We start from the raw sequence: 15,105 nt of genomic DNA, 5'->3' as shown, positions 1-15,105 counted from the left end.
CGTGGCGCAACAAGGTAAGGTAGTCCATGTCAGCAAATTCAAACATTTCTTTGAGGGTGGCGACTCTCTTGGCAGAACAGCTAAAATGACTGAATGATTTAATCACTATAGACTCTACATCTGTTTTCAGCACACTGCTGGCACGTTTTACTGCATTATGTATTATGTGAGCTGGGCAGTTTGCTGGCAGGATCTTGCTGTTGTGTTGTGTTGTGTTGTGTTGTCACAAAATGATTTCGATTGAAAGCGTCAGCACATGTAAACACCAGATCGGTTTAGATAACATCCCATGTAAACAGTCAACCTAATCCGTCAGTCAGAACGATCTCAATCAGAATAGCAAAAAGGTGTGCATGTAAACGGGGCTGTATGTCATTTACAATAGTCAGTTGATAGCAGTGCGCTGGAAGAGGTTGATTTAGCGTTTAGAGGTCAGCCGTTCAATTAGAACTAAAGCTGAATGAACACAGTTCACACATCGTTTTTTTTTTTTTTTTTAGAACTCGAGAGAGTACAATATAGTGGAATGAAAAACGCACAGGGTATTGAGACGTATTTAAAAAAAAAAAAACTTTTTTGATATACCATTTAAAAAAACGTGCGTCAGAAAAACATGTCGTAATGGTTAAAGACAAGAGTCAAGCACAGGGTGTCAAACTCGAGTTTAGTTTCAACACTTCTCCAAAACACATACCTGTAGTTTTCAAATAACCCTGAAGGACTTGACTAATATAATAATAATAATAATAATAATAATAATAATAATTTGTTACATTTATATGCCGCTTTTCTGGGTACTCAAGCACTTTACATAATGAAAGGGGAATCTCCTCAAATTTTATGTGCAGAATCCTCTTTCCTCATTTTAAAGAGGTGGTTGAGTATAATTTCACTTTTCTAACTTTAGTTAGTGTGTAATGTTGCTGTTTGAGCATAAACAACATCTGCAAAGTTACAACGTCCAAAGTTCAAAGCAAAGGAAGATATTTGCTTTTAAAGAAATCGTTTTTTAAGGACTACAACAAATGGCTGGTAGGGACTACAGGGCATTCCTCCAGGGTGAGTGTGCATCTCACAACAGTTCCTATACGAGCGATTTATAGACTATCATGACAGAATATGCTAATTGAAGATAGTTAACTTTGCATCAGCAACATAAATTCATCAACTAACCATTCAGAGACGTCCTGTTGCATTCTACGTGTTGTCACTTCTTCTTGAGTCTCTCCATCTTTGTCTGACTCTGTTTAAACATAAAAGACAGAACAGTTTCTGTCATGGTAATGTGTGTCTGCGTGAGCTGTTAAAAGGAACCCCGACTAGTGCGGCATGTTGGCCTTATAAGATTAACGTGGGTGTCAGCTATAAAAAGGTGATACAAAAACTCTCCAAATGTTTTTGTTTTTATTGAAAAAAGCAGAAAATCCATTCACTCGTAGGCCGTCATAGTTATTTACGTCTCAATGCATTCTGGGTAGTGACGTGTAGGTTGTAGCCTTTCTTTTAGTCTACTGTATATGGTTGTAGCCGGTTGTAGCTTAGCCGTTGTAGCAGCTTCGTTTATCGTTTTTCCAACGTACCGGCTAGCTAGCTAAGTTTTGACAGTAGCGAGATGAACACGTCTGCTGTTCAGCCTTTTCAGTTTGAACCCGAGCGCACCGTAGGGCTGTACCGGTAAACTTGACAACCGCACCACCGCGGTGGCTGAGTAGCACCGGCGGTGGTCCGCCTAAACAAATTTTTTTGTATGTGAATACTGTTTTACATGAATATTATGACACGAGTGAAGCACAAAGCTTTGTTTACCAAAAAAATAATAGGTTAGCAATTAAATGTTACATCGCAGCCATGGAAAAGTTTGGATTCATGACAAATGAGAGAGTTGTGCGTGAGCCCATAAATTTAAACTTTGTCGGCTTTGAATTCTGGTTTGCGATCTGGTCACCCGATTATCAGCGAATTTAACAATATTCCATTAGTTATTCCATATAGAAGGCTTGAATTGTCTACATTTAAACAAAACGATTCAACCAAAAATAAACCGACTAGCCTACTCTGCATATGAATTCTGTATGAAGTGTGCATTTCTCTCTATAGGCGCGTTCATTGCGAAGATGACGAGTCAGCATCGTCAACTTCATCTTTGCAGCCCAACACTGACACAGAAAACACTAGTTTATTAATAAACAATACAAATGTCTCCATGCTATGTTAGACACATTCATAAACATTACTTTTGCCGGTTCTTTGTGACAGCTGTTATGTGCGTTATTGGCAGCGTCACCATCTGGTTACATGAATGCATAACCACCGCATCAGCACCAGAACATGGAGATTTTATTTTAGAAAATAATCGCACAACCCTTTAGATATTCTATAATTAAATCAACTAATCGAATATTCAAAAATTGTGACTCATCCCTCCATGGAATCTCTTGTTTCTTTTTCCATATCATCACTCGCGTCTCACCCATTTCCAAAGGGGATTATAAACGTTTCTTCCATGGTTCGCTTTTAATTAGGCCTATTATTTTCGTATTCTTTACTGTGGTAAAGTAGAAAAAACTTGTAGGACAGATAGCCTACATTTTTACTTGTACATCAGATTCCTTTTCACACAGTTTGTGCTTGTTATTAGACATGGTAAGGCACGTCAAGTTTATTTGTAAAGCGTAGAAGCGTAGCAAGTAGAAAACATAAAGATATCAGAAAAGAGATCGATGGTCTCTTTCCTGCTCGTGTCCCACATCCCTCTCAAAGCGCAGAGCGGTAGGCTATATCACGCGTCTATGTGTGGAAATATTAAACAAAAGGTTTTTTTTTTTTTTTTTTTTAAATAGATTCAACTTTATTATATTATTTAAGTTACCAGTATTTACTGATATTTATTTCAATGCTTTACAGGCTTTAGTGTGTTGTTTCTTTGTTTTGTTTTGTTTTATTTCAAAACAACCCCCCAACCAAAAAAACTGCCACCGTAGGCTTAAATCAGGAGAATAACGCGGAAGACGATCTTTTAGCCGACTAAATGCCTCAAATGCATCAGGGCTGAAGTGACGGGAACACAGCCGTGGGTCTTTAGGGAGTTGTACTCGTCCACAAGCAACTTCCCACTCTTTCCGTATTTTCTTCTCCTTTGGAAAGCAGTGGAGGCTTCCATCACTCCCCTTGTTGCCTTTGGACTGGAAATTACAACCAAACGCTGCACAATGTGGCATTATATTCACTTTTAGGATGTAGCTACAGTTAAACTTAGCGCCATTAGCTCACCTCTCTCTGTTCTGAACACAACCGACACAACCTATACACGTCATCGACCCAGAATGCATTGCGCGCGCAAAAATAATGGCTGCCTTCATAGTTTAAATTCTGTAAAACACTGTGAGGATTTTTTAAATAACGAAAATATTTTATGTATTTCTAACTTTGTATTGTGTAGGAGAGAGCAATTGTAAGATATTTAGTCCTATGTGTCTTAATAGTCGGGGTTCCTTTTAACACCTGAGCTCTTGAAACCCCGCCCTCTGTGCCGGGAGCAGCAGCATATTTGCATTTAAAGGGCCAGACACAAAACGGTGCGTTTTTTGCTCACCCTCAAAAAGTGACAACTTTAACATGCTATATAAAAATATCTGTGGGGTATTTTGAGCTAAAACTTCACACACACACTCTGGGGACATCAGAGATTTATTTTACATTTTGTGAAAAGGGCATTATACCACCCCTTTAAATATCACTGACATTTAAATAAATAATTTTATTTTACCTCACTGTTTGGAAAACCACAGATGTAGCATGAAACATCTGGGTCAAGTTTGCCACTGGCCATAATTCTAACCTTAAAAAAAATACTGGTTGGGAACAAGTTGGTATAATATATAGAGTAAATTTTAGTTCACAAAACTGGCTGATGGCACCACAAGAATAGCCTGGTAATACCAAACTCTGCTACTTCGCTTTGCTTTCACATAACGTTTGGTTATGGCGTGTGTTATGCGCATGCTCAGCCGCATAACTTCCACTGTAAACACATGTATGATGTGAAAACAAAACCATCGAGCGAAATACCAGAGTGAACATGGCTGTGAATGACTTTTGCAGATTATGTGAAGTAATACGCATCCACGGTACAATCAGCATCTACGTCACGGCTCTCAGCCCGCCCTCTGTTCGTTGATTGGCCGGCTGTTTTCAGGCCGGAGAAAAACGGGGAAAACGGTCGCTATCTCAGACTGAGTACAGAAGCGAACTGAAATTGATCGGAAGTATGAAGTCTGACGTAGTCAGGCTACCACAAGAACACACACCGTGTTAAACCCTTTAGTCATTATTCTGAGCTGTGACTCGAGGTCAGAATTCTATTTCACACTTTTAAAGGTAGGGTAGGTAGGATTTTTATAGAAAACTTTTTTTCAAATTTGTTTAAACTGTCTTTATATACCAATACATAATTAAAATGTAAGTGCTCTGAAAAAGAGAGTATAAAAATCGAGTGACTGTAGACCTTTTAATCTGCAATAAACACAGCTCATTATTTCCATTCGGGACGAAACAATTGATTGGTTTGGGCGACTGTCACTCTCTCTCGCAACCATGGCTACCACCCCTGTTGCTACAAGATCTGCCCATATGCGCGCACCCGTTTGATTTGAGGAGTGCAAGAGAGGCGTGGAACCTACGAAGAGTAAAATTATGGCAGAGAAAGAGCATTCAAAATTCAAAGCACCTGCATATGCAGTCAGCGAAGGCAAACAAGGCAAAAACTACTTCCTCGGACCCTGGTTGCCCGCACTCTTGAACGACCTTCTCTGCTTCGCCCTCGACCCCGGACCTGTCCTCGAACCGACGATGCGGTACTTGTCTCCGGAGTTAGTCCTCATCAGAGTCAACAATGTTTTCATCATGGAAACTCTTACATGCAAAACACCGTATATGTTATGAATCTTACACGAAATTCACCTTCATCACAGTGTAACTGATGGTAATGGAAAAACGTGTATCAATGCAACCTGTTTTTAGCTTTGCCTTATAAATATAGCTCGTTACCTATAAATATAGCTCGTTACCGAATCAAACAAAATATATTTTAAACTTTACCAGTATCGATATGCTAGCTTGATAGTGAGTACTAAAAGCCATCTTATTTGTTTATATTTATAGTGATAAAGTTAGGTATTTTATTACATGTGATTCTGACATGATGTCACTGCATGCACTGCGCTCCTTCCTCTCAGGTAAATAAATGCGTCTTCCAGCTGAGCCTGAGCGTTTGGCGTCGCGCGTTCATGTGTTTTGGGGGCGTGGCTTTGGAAGGAGCTCAGAAGGGAGGGGGTGGAGTGAATGGAAATAATTAGCTGTGTTTACAACAGTAGTGAGAGGTCTACAGACACTCGATTTGTATACTCTCTTTTTCAGAGTACTTACATTTTAATTATGTATTGGTATATAAAGACAGTTTAAACAAATTTGGAATGTTTTTTTTTTTTTAGAAAAATCCTACCTACCCTGCCTTTAAGAGCCTCCAAAACAAATTGTTATCGGTTAGTGTACACATGGCCATTCGTCCTCTTAGCAGCAGGAAAAATATATATATATTTTTTTAAATGGTGAATAGATTATACTGTATACAGTAAGTGAGCATTGAGCGCTCCCTTTATAATGACTGAAGCTGTCAATTGTAATTTGCTACAATGCTCAACGCTCCAAACTGTGTTGTTAATAGAAAACTTTGATGGTCTTCAGACTAAAGAAGATGAACACAAATAAACACAGGACTGTTCAAAAGCAGCTGCATATATCAGTGGGTAGGCTACTGAATTGATTATATAGTCTTGGCTATCGGACCCGCAGTCCGCCTGTGCCTATCGATTCCCGTCCCGCACCCACAACATACTACTTTTTATTAAAAAAATGCAGTGGTAAATGTTAGAATTTACATTACCAATAAATTATAGAAGTACTGTTCATTTTAAATTCACATTAATGTAGTTGTAACAAATGTTAACAAATGGAACCCAAAATCATTATAGTGGCATTTTAATGTTTACAATGTTTAAAACATACACAATAGGCTATAATCCAATGCAGATCCTAATAAATCAAAACATCTCAAATAAATAAATAAATAACAGTCTGGACAAAAATAAACTAACATTCTATTTTAAATACGTACAGCTAAACAATGTATCTTTGCCTATAAATATCTATTCACTCATCAGGATGCTTTTATCCATTTATTCTGCTTTATCTTTAGGTCATCCTTTCAAAATGAGCAAAATACACTATCCTTTGTCTTTCAAAGTTTTTTTATTACCTTGGACACATTTCTCTGGGTTTACACTCACAATTTGCAAGTGTTTGGAGCCCTCGAGTGTTTGTTCATGGAACAGCATTACCAGGTTAAGGTGTTTCTAAAGTGTAGCCTGCTTTTGAAAGGATGTCAATGAAGAAAGACCTCATGCTAACCAAACACTTTTGATGTAATTTTCCACGTTCCGTTTTTAAAATATAATTTATTCCTGTGATCAAAGCTGAATTTTCAGCATCATTACTCAAGTCTTCGGTGTCAAATGATCCTTCAGAAGTCATTCTATGCTGTTTTGCTGTTCAACTATTATAAATTATTGGGGCAGTTATTAATAATGATTCTTATTATTATCTTTATACTTTCAGGCTTCTTTGACGAACATAAGGTTTAAGATCATGATACATAAACTCATTAGGTCCGTTGTCACATGGTCATTCTTCCTGTTCTCCACAAGAGGGCACTATTACAACACCAATACAACTTACAAACTGCAGGAAACTTTTGTGAATCCAGAATACCAGAAATTTGATTTATCTACATGTATGTCAGAGTAATTATATACGCTTATTCTAATGGATACAAAGCAAGAGGCAAGATGGCGGATGTAGGCGGCAGGAGTGTTTCGAGTAAATCTCGAATAAAACCAGTTTATATGGCATTTTGACACGAATACATATTAATACATGTCATTTTGATGTTTGAAAGTGTCTAGGGTTTGACATAAATTCAATTTAAAAAAATAGTATCGATTTTCAAATACTGCACCTGTCAATACAGAACGAAATATTCTATAGCCTATATTGCCGTCAACACTGCCAACGTTGTCTTTGCTGCTATATATTTGTTTAACATGAAGTATAGGCCTTCCACAACTCTCTCCCCATATGTCAAATATATCACCAATATGTCACCTAGCAGCAGCAGCAGCAGCGCCGCGTCAGACACGCTTCTGGTGTGCAAAGACATGGAAAACGCCACGCCCACGCCACGCAGCTGACACGCAACAGAAACGCCACGCTCACGCCACGCAGCCAGTGTGTCACTGGCCTAATACTGTATGACAGATGTGTCGCTTTTATTTCGCTTTTCCTTTTTTATTCAAAATATTCACAAACTTGCTTATCATGTCATCAACTAGCCTATCTGATATTCCGATTCTCAAATACGTGTAAGTGAGTGTGTTTGGTCGTTTAAAAACCTTTATAAATAATCTTGATCAACTTGTGAAAGTGCATCCAATATGGATTGCTTAATGAAAAAGAATGATCAGTGGGATTTGTTCTTATGAAGCAGTGATTGTCTTGGTTTTCTTTATTTGTGAGACAAAATGGGTTCCCTTTCGTTGTCACTCCGAGTTACGTCGGATGACGACGAATGGGGTTTCGCTTAGAAATCCTATCATCTTCGAGTATTAAAACACGAGCCAATGGCAAAGAAATGCCATGGGTCTGCGGAATTTGCATAGCGTAACTCCGCCCCACCCTGGGGGTATATAAGGAAGTCGCGAGCAACATGCAGATATGTTTTCGCTTCGGAGCCAAGTTGATGTACTTCACTCCACAGCCAAATCCTGAGTTATCTCTTCATCTCTTCGAGACGAGCCTCTCTCCAGGTGTTGGTGTGACAGCGAGTTCCAGCGAGTGCACATTCCCTGCTGATCTGTGCAGTGATTTGCCAGAGTTTGTGTGTTCTCTCCCTGGTCGCTTCAACACTCTGCGGAGAAATCTCCTTTCACAAAAGAGCATTGCACGTGGCACGTCTTTTTAAAGATGCCTCGCCCGTGCACTTCTGGTTGCGGTCTATTCGTGTCTGACTCTGATGGGCACAATCGCTGTCTTGTGTGTCTGGGTGTTGAGCACGCTAAGGCAGCGTTTGTGGATGAGTCATGTTCCCACTGCGGGAACATGCCCATCGCACGGTTGAGATCGAGACTCAATGATCTTCATGTGAGAGTCCCCTCATCCGCACCCCGATCTACTGGTCCCGAGAGGGCTGGTACTTCGGCTGGCGGCCAGGGTGATCTGAGGGTTACAGTGTGGAACAAAGCGCCGACTATTCCACGCTCCACACTTCCCTCTGTTCCCGTGCAACCCGCGAGTGTCCGCGTGGAAACCGCTGTACAGTCTTCTGACTTGCCGCGAGTTTCATTCGGCGCTCCAGAGGAGGACGTGATGTCGATCGCTGCATCACAAGGTGGGCAGGAGTCCTCGGGAAGTGAGGATTCGGCTGTGCTGCCACCCTCGGGTGTCCCAGCATTGTCCGAGTCTGATCCCGAGATGACGGCCATGCTTTCCCGGGCAGCCGCGGCGATCGGTCTTGAGTGGTCCCCGCCACCTGGGCCGGTTCGTTCGCGGCAGGACGATTGGTTTTTGGGTGCGGCTGCTGATCCGCGTCGGCGGCCAACCCCAATGCCTTTTTTCCCGGATGTGCATGAGGAGGTCACGAGGTCCTGGAAGGCACCATTGTCTTCCCGTGATCGCTCGGCGACCGCCTCCGCCTTGCCTCCCCTTGATCAGGCGGCCGCCAAAGGGTACACTGGGGTTCCCCAGGTTGAACGCTCTGTTGCGATGCAGCTGTGTCCTCAGAGTGCTTCTTCCCGCGGGGACCCAAAGCACCCCTCCAAGGCCTGTAGGTTCTCCTCCACCCTTGTGGCGAAGGCCTATAGAGCTGCGGGGACGGCGGCCTCCTCACTGCATGCCATGGCGACTCTGCAGGTCTACCAGGCCCAGATGTTGCGTGATATGCACGAGGGGAGGTCTGACCCAGCACTCTTTGATGAGTTGCGTGCCGCCACCGACCTTGCTCTCCGAGCGACGAAGGTGACCGCACGCTCGCTGGGTCAGGTGATGGCCACTTCGGTGGTCCAGGAGCGACACCTATGGCTAAACCTGGCTGATATGCGGGAGGCCGAGCGGACCCGGTTCCTCGACACCCCCATATCCCAGGCTGGCCTATTCGGCGGTGCAGTCGAGGACTTTGCCCAGCAGTTCTCGACTGCCCAGAAGCAGACTGAGGCTTTAAAACATGTCCTGCCCCGGCGGCCCGCTGCTTCGGCGGCGCAGCCGTCGGCACAGGTGCCTCAGCCCGCTCGCCGCCGAGGGCGCCCTCCTGCGGTTCCCGCCCCTCCCGATCGGCCCCAGCAGTCCGCTGCTCCCGGGTCGCGTCGGCGAGGAAGCCGTAGGAAGGCGCCACAGCCCTCTCCCGCCCCGCGCCCCGCTAAACGCCAGGCTAAGCGGCGCTCCTGAGACGGGCTGCTCAGAGATGGCGATGAGTTCTGCACAGGAGCCGGTAGCAGGGCCGCTCCTTCCCCCGGTGGAGGGCCGGGGGAGAATCCTTGGTTTTCCCATCCCCGCTGCTCGTCCCACGACGGGCAGCACCCTAAAATGGTTAAAGAAAGAACTCACTATCCCATCTCTGAGCACACGGAGTGTGCGGATGAGAGCACGCGCCGCCCACGGGCCACGCTCCTCTCATCCCCCTCTGTCGCCAGACCCCTGCCAGAGCACGCCCCCGTGGGACGCTGGTCCTCCCCTGGCCTCCTCTGGCAGGACGCGGCTAATGACCGTGCCCCCGCACCGGGCCGCTATGCCACCCATGCCTGGGCCGGTCATTCCGCCTCGCTGCACCCCCGACGGTACGTCTGTGGTTCGTATGACCCCGCTGGTGCACTTTCTGGAAGCCTGGCTAGAGCTTCCCAGATTGTCCCGCTGGGTCGCGAGAACCATCAGGCTCGGCTACGCGATTCAGTTCGCGCGATCTCCTCCCCGCTACAGCGGAGTCCGCTTCACTATGGTCGGTGGCAATGCCCCGGTCATGAGAGCGGAGGTCGCCACCCTACTGGCGAAGGGTGCGATCGAGATTGTCCCTCCAGCCGAAATGAGGTCCGGCTTCTACAGCCCTTACTTCATTGTTCCGAAGAAATCGGGTGGGTTACGACCGATCTTGGACCTGCGCGTCCTGAACCGCTCCCTTCACAGGCTGCCGTTCAGGATGCTCACGGCCAAACGCATTTTCGAGTGTGTGCGGCCACAAGATTGGTTTGCAGCGATCGACCTGAAGGACGCCTACTTCCATGTCTCCATTTTACCTCGACACAGACCGTTTCTACGGTTTGCTTTCGAGGGGCAGGCATACCAGTACGCGGTTCTCCCTTTCGGGCTAGCCCTGTCTCCTCGCGTCTTCACGAAGGTCGTCGAGGCAGCCCTTGTTCCCCTCCGGGAACACGGGGTTCGCATCCTGAACTATCTCGACGACTGGCTGATCCTAGCTCACTCTCGAGACCGGGTTTGCGAACACAGGGATCTGGTGCTCCAACACTTAGCCCGTCTGGGCCTTCGGGTCAACTGGGAAAAGAGCAAACTTTGCCCCGTGCAGAGGATCTCTTTTCTCGGTATGGAGATCGACTCGGTCGCCATGTGCGCGCAGCTTACGAGCGAGCGCGCGCAGTCACTGCTGACTTGTCTTCGCCAAATCGAGGGCAAGAGTACGGTTCCACTGAAATTATTTCAGAGGCTCCTGGGGCATATGGCATCCGCAGCCGCAGTAACGCCGCTCGGATTGCTTCATATGAGACCGCTTCAGCTTTGGCTTCGCGATCGAGTCCCGAGGTGGGCATGGCAACACGGCAAGCTCCGGGTCCCAGTGACTCCGACCTGCCGTCAGACCTTCACCCCGTGGTCGAACCTCAGCTTTCTACGGGCCGGAGTGCCCCTGGAACGAGTTTCCCGGCATGTTGTTGTCTCAACAGATGCCTCCACCACGGGCTGGGGCGCCATGTGCAATGGACATGCTGCCGCGGGCTCCTGGACAGGACCCCAGCGCCTATGGCATGTCAATTGCCTCGAGTTGCTGGCTGTACGTCTCGCCCTGCACCGCTTCCATGCGCTGCTCAGGGGTCAGCACGTATTAGTCCGATCAGACAATACCGCGACAGTAGCGTACATCAACCATCAAGGTGGTCTGCGCTCCCGCCGTATGTCACAACTCGCCCGCCACCTCCTCATATGGAGTCAGAAGCATCTGAGGTCGCTTCGAGCCATTTATATCCCGGGACACCTGAACCAGGCGGCCGACGAGCTGTCTCGAGTTCGGCCTCTCTCTGGAGAATGGCGACTCCATCCCCAGACGGTCCAGCTGATTTGGGATCAGTTCGGCGACGCACAGGTAGACCTGTTTGCCTCCCACGACTCGTCCCATTGCGACCTGTTTTATTCCCTGACCGAGGGCACGCTCGGCACGGATGCACTGGCGCACAGCTGGCCGCGGGGCCTCCGCAAGTATGCGTTTCCCCCAGTGAGCCTTCTTGCGCGGACCCTGCGCAAGATCAGGGAGGACGAGGAGCAGGTCATATTGGTTGCCCCATACTGGCCCAACCACACCTGGTTCTCAGAACTCATACTCCTTGCGACAGCACCTCCCTGGCCAATTCCTCTGAGGAAGGACCTCCTTTCTCAGGGACGGGGCACCCTGTGGCACCCTCGTCCCGGTCTTTGGAACCTCCACGTGTGGCTCCTGGACGGGACGAGGCAGGTTTGAGTACCCTACCACCAGCGGTGGTGGCTACCATCACTTCCGCTAGAGCATCGTCCACGAGACATGTCTATGCGTTGAAGTGGAACCTCTTCGTCAACTGGTGTTCTTCTAAACATCAAGAACCCACAAAATGCCCCATCAGTGTCGTGCTTTCCTTCCTGCAAGAAGGGTTGGAGCGAAGGCTGTCTCCCTCCACCCTGAAAGTGTATGTTGCCGCCATTGCCGCACATCACGACGCAGTTGATGGTAAGTCCTTGGGAAAGCACGACCTGATCGTCAGGTTCCTGAGGGGAGCCAGGAGATTAAATCCTCCTCGTCCTCCCCTCGTACCCTCTTGGGACCTCTCAGTGGGTTTAACTGCCCTGCAGAGTGCTCCCTTTGAGCCTCTGCAATCAGTGGAGCTTAAGTTCCTGTCAATGAAGACAGCGCTCCTGGTTGCATTGGCCTCCATCAAGAGGGTAGGGGACCTGCAGGCATTTTCGGTTGACGAAGCGTGCCTGGAATTCGGGCCGGCTAACTCTCACGTGATCCTGAGACCCCGGCTTGGATACGTGCCCAAGGTTCCTACCACACCCTTTCGAGACCAGGTAGTGAACCTGCAAGCGCTGCCCTTGGAGGAGGCAGACCCAGCCTTGGCACTGCTCTGTCCAGTACGCGCCCTTCGTGCTTACGTAGACAGAACGCGGTGTTTCAGGACCTCAGACCAGCTCTTTGTCTGTTATGGTGGGAAGCTGAAGGGAAAGGCTCTCTCCAAGCAAAGGTTGTCTCACTGGATAGTGGACGCCATTGCTTTGGCTTACCAGCAGCAAGGTCGACCGTGCCCCCTTGGTGTGACGGCCCACTCCACTCGGAGTGTGGCATCCTCTTGGGCTCTAGCGCATGGCGCCTCGCTAACAGACATCTGCAGAGCTGCAGGCTGGGCGACACCTAACACATTCGCGAGATTCTACAATCTCCGAGTAGAGCCAGTTTCTTCTCATGTACTCGCTTCAACTAGCCGGTACTAGATTCTGCTCAGGTGTCTTCGCTTGCTCGCCATTCCTCTCTACGGACGGGATACGTGCGATATTCTCCTCAGGTGAGCCTAATAAGCCCTGAGTCTCCTCCAGCACTGACGACGTCAACGCCAGAGTTATGCCACTGGCAGCTTTCGCGCTTGGCTAGGTGCCTCCATGTGCATGGTTCCCTTCGGGCGACCCCCACATGTGTATTCCACTGTAAGCCTCTTTGAGCATGTGTCTTTCCCTTGGCAAGCCACCTTGCCACCCCTGGGGTTGAAATATTCCACCTGCGGCTGGACACCCCAGTGTTGCTCCGTATGTAGCCCTTCGGGGTCATATGTGTATTCCAAGTCCCCCCCTTCGGGTTGGGCATGATTGCATATTTCCACTGGATATGCTTCCCAGTGTACCTTGGTATTCCTGTGTTAAGTAGGACTCCTTCGTCCGTGCTAGTCTCACGACAGGGAGCTCAGACTTACGCAGGGCACTGGAAGACAGTCGAGAGGTGGCGTGATTATACGGGAACCCCATTCGTCGTCATCCGACGTAACTCGGAGTGACAACGAAAGGGAACGTCTCGGTTACGTATGTAACCCTCGTTCCCTGAGTAGGGAACGGAGACGTTACGTCTCCCTGCCACTTCCGCTGTACCGCTGGAACGCCTGAGTTCAGTCTCGGCTCCTCAGCGAAGACATATCTGCATGTTGCTCGCGACTTCCTTATATACCCCCAGGGTGGGGCGGAGTTACGCTATGCAAATTCCGCAGACCCATGGCATTTCTTTGCCATTGGCTCGTGTTTTAATACTCGAAGATGATAGGATTTCTAAGCGAAACCCCATTCGTCGTCATCCGACGTAACGTCTCCGTTCCCTACTCAGGGAACGAGGGTTACATACGTAACCGAGACGTTTCCTATAAACAATCTTTTTTACCATAGCACAGATGTCAACATTTGTTTTTAGTGCATGATTTTCCATAGTAAGGTAAATGCCATTTTCAGGATTGTCACATCCATAACAGTACATAGGCCTAATCCTCGTGAATGGCCACATGAAAATGAAAATAAAGTTATTATTTCTGTGAAGAGGCATTCCTTTATTTGTTGGGTAGCCTGCTATTGCTTATGGTTTGTGCATTTTATTTTAAAGAAGTCATACAAAGTTTTTTGTTTTTGTAACATCCATAACACCTGTGTATTTCCTTTTTTAAAAATAGAAAACTATGCATATTATTCTAATATTTTAAATCTATCAACAAGGGTTTAGTAAAATATAAACAGATGATTCAGTATATTGGAAACAAATACAATCTTTGAGAGTTTACATGTTACATCAATACCACACAATGTCAAATTTATTGCCCAGGACAAAATAATGTTTTCCTTTTTAATACAGTATATTGTTAATTTTACAGCAATAACCCGTATTATGTGTTAATATACCAGTTAACCAGTTAATATGTTTTTAACTGTTAAATTTACGGTCTTACTCTGTAAAACTAATTACAGTTTTTCACTGTAAATTCTACAGTTATAACATGTTTTGTGAAATACAGTTTTATCCTGTAGCATTTATACGGTATTTTACTGTTAAATCTACAGACATTTAATCCACACATACCAGATGTGGCCCGGATCTAGGCAGACACAGACAATGGAAATGCTGCTTGATTTCGCAAATTTTTGTATGCGATATCCAAATTTTGGAGTTGTTGACTCGAGAACAGATGCAATCGGATTGGTCAAATGATTCACAAATGAATCGTTTAGTGCTATTTTCAAATCGATTGAACGGGTTTGTCAGACTCAGGCACAGAGAGGCTTAGACAGTGTGTTTGAATGTTTATACACATCGAAACAACTGTTTATTAACCTAGGAAAGGAATATTCGATCGATTCAAATCGATTAATCGCTATTATTTGCATCTAAGATAAAAGTTTTTGTTTATATAATATATGTGTAAGGGAGGCAGGGATGAGAAACTGGATAAATAATTTGTGAGCTAACTTTGAACACTAAAATTGAGTATAAAAGTCATCAATTATTGAAGGCAGCAACCCTGAATATCAAGCACAAACACAATGCAAAGTCCAATCAATATTGAATTTTACTTTCTTATAAAGTAAAAAAAAAAAAAAAAAAAAAAAACTGAAGTAATCTACTAAAAGTCAGTGCATTGAGCACTTCAGACTGAATAAATTGCAGAAGTTTAAAAACAATCCCTAACCATAATGTTTGAGGAAAATATCATTACATTACTGCTT

The sequence above is a fragment of the Abramis brama genome (genome assembly GCF_963993115.1).
Source record: "Abramis brama genome assembly, chromosome: 12".
Classification (NCBI taxonomy): domain Eukaryota; kingdom Metazoa; phylum Chordata; class Actinopteri; order Cypriniformes; family Leuciscidae; genus Abramis; species Abramis brama.
Note: the sequence above shows the minus strand (reverse complement) of the source record.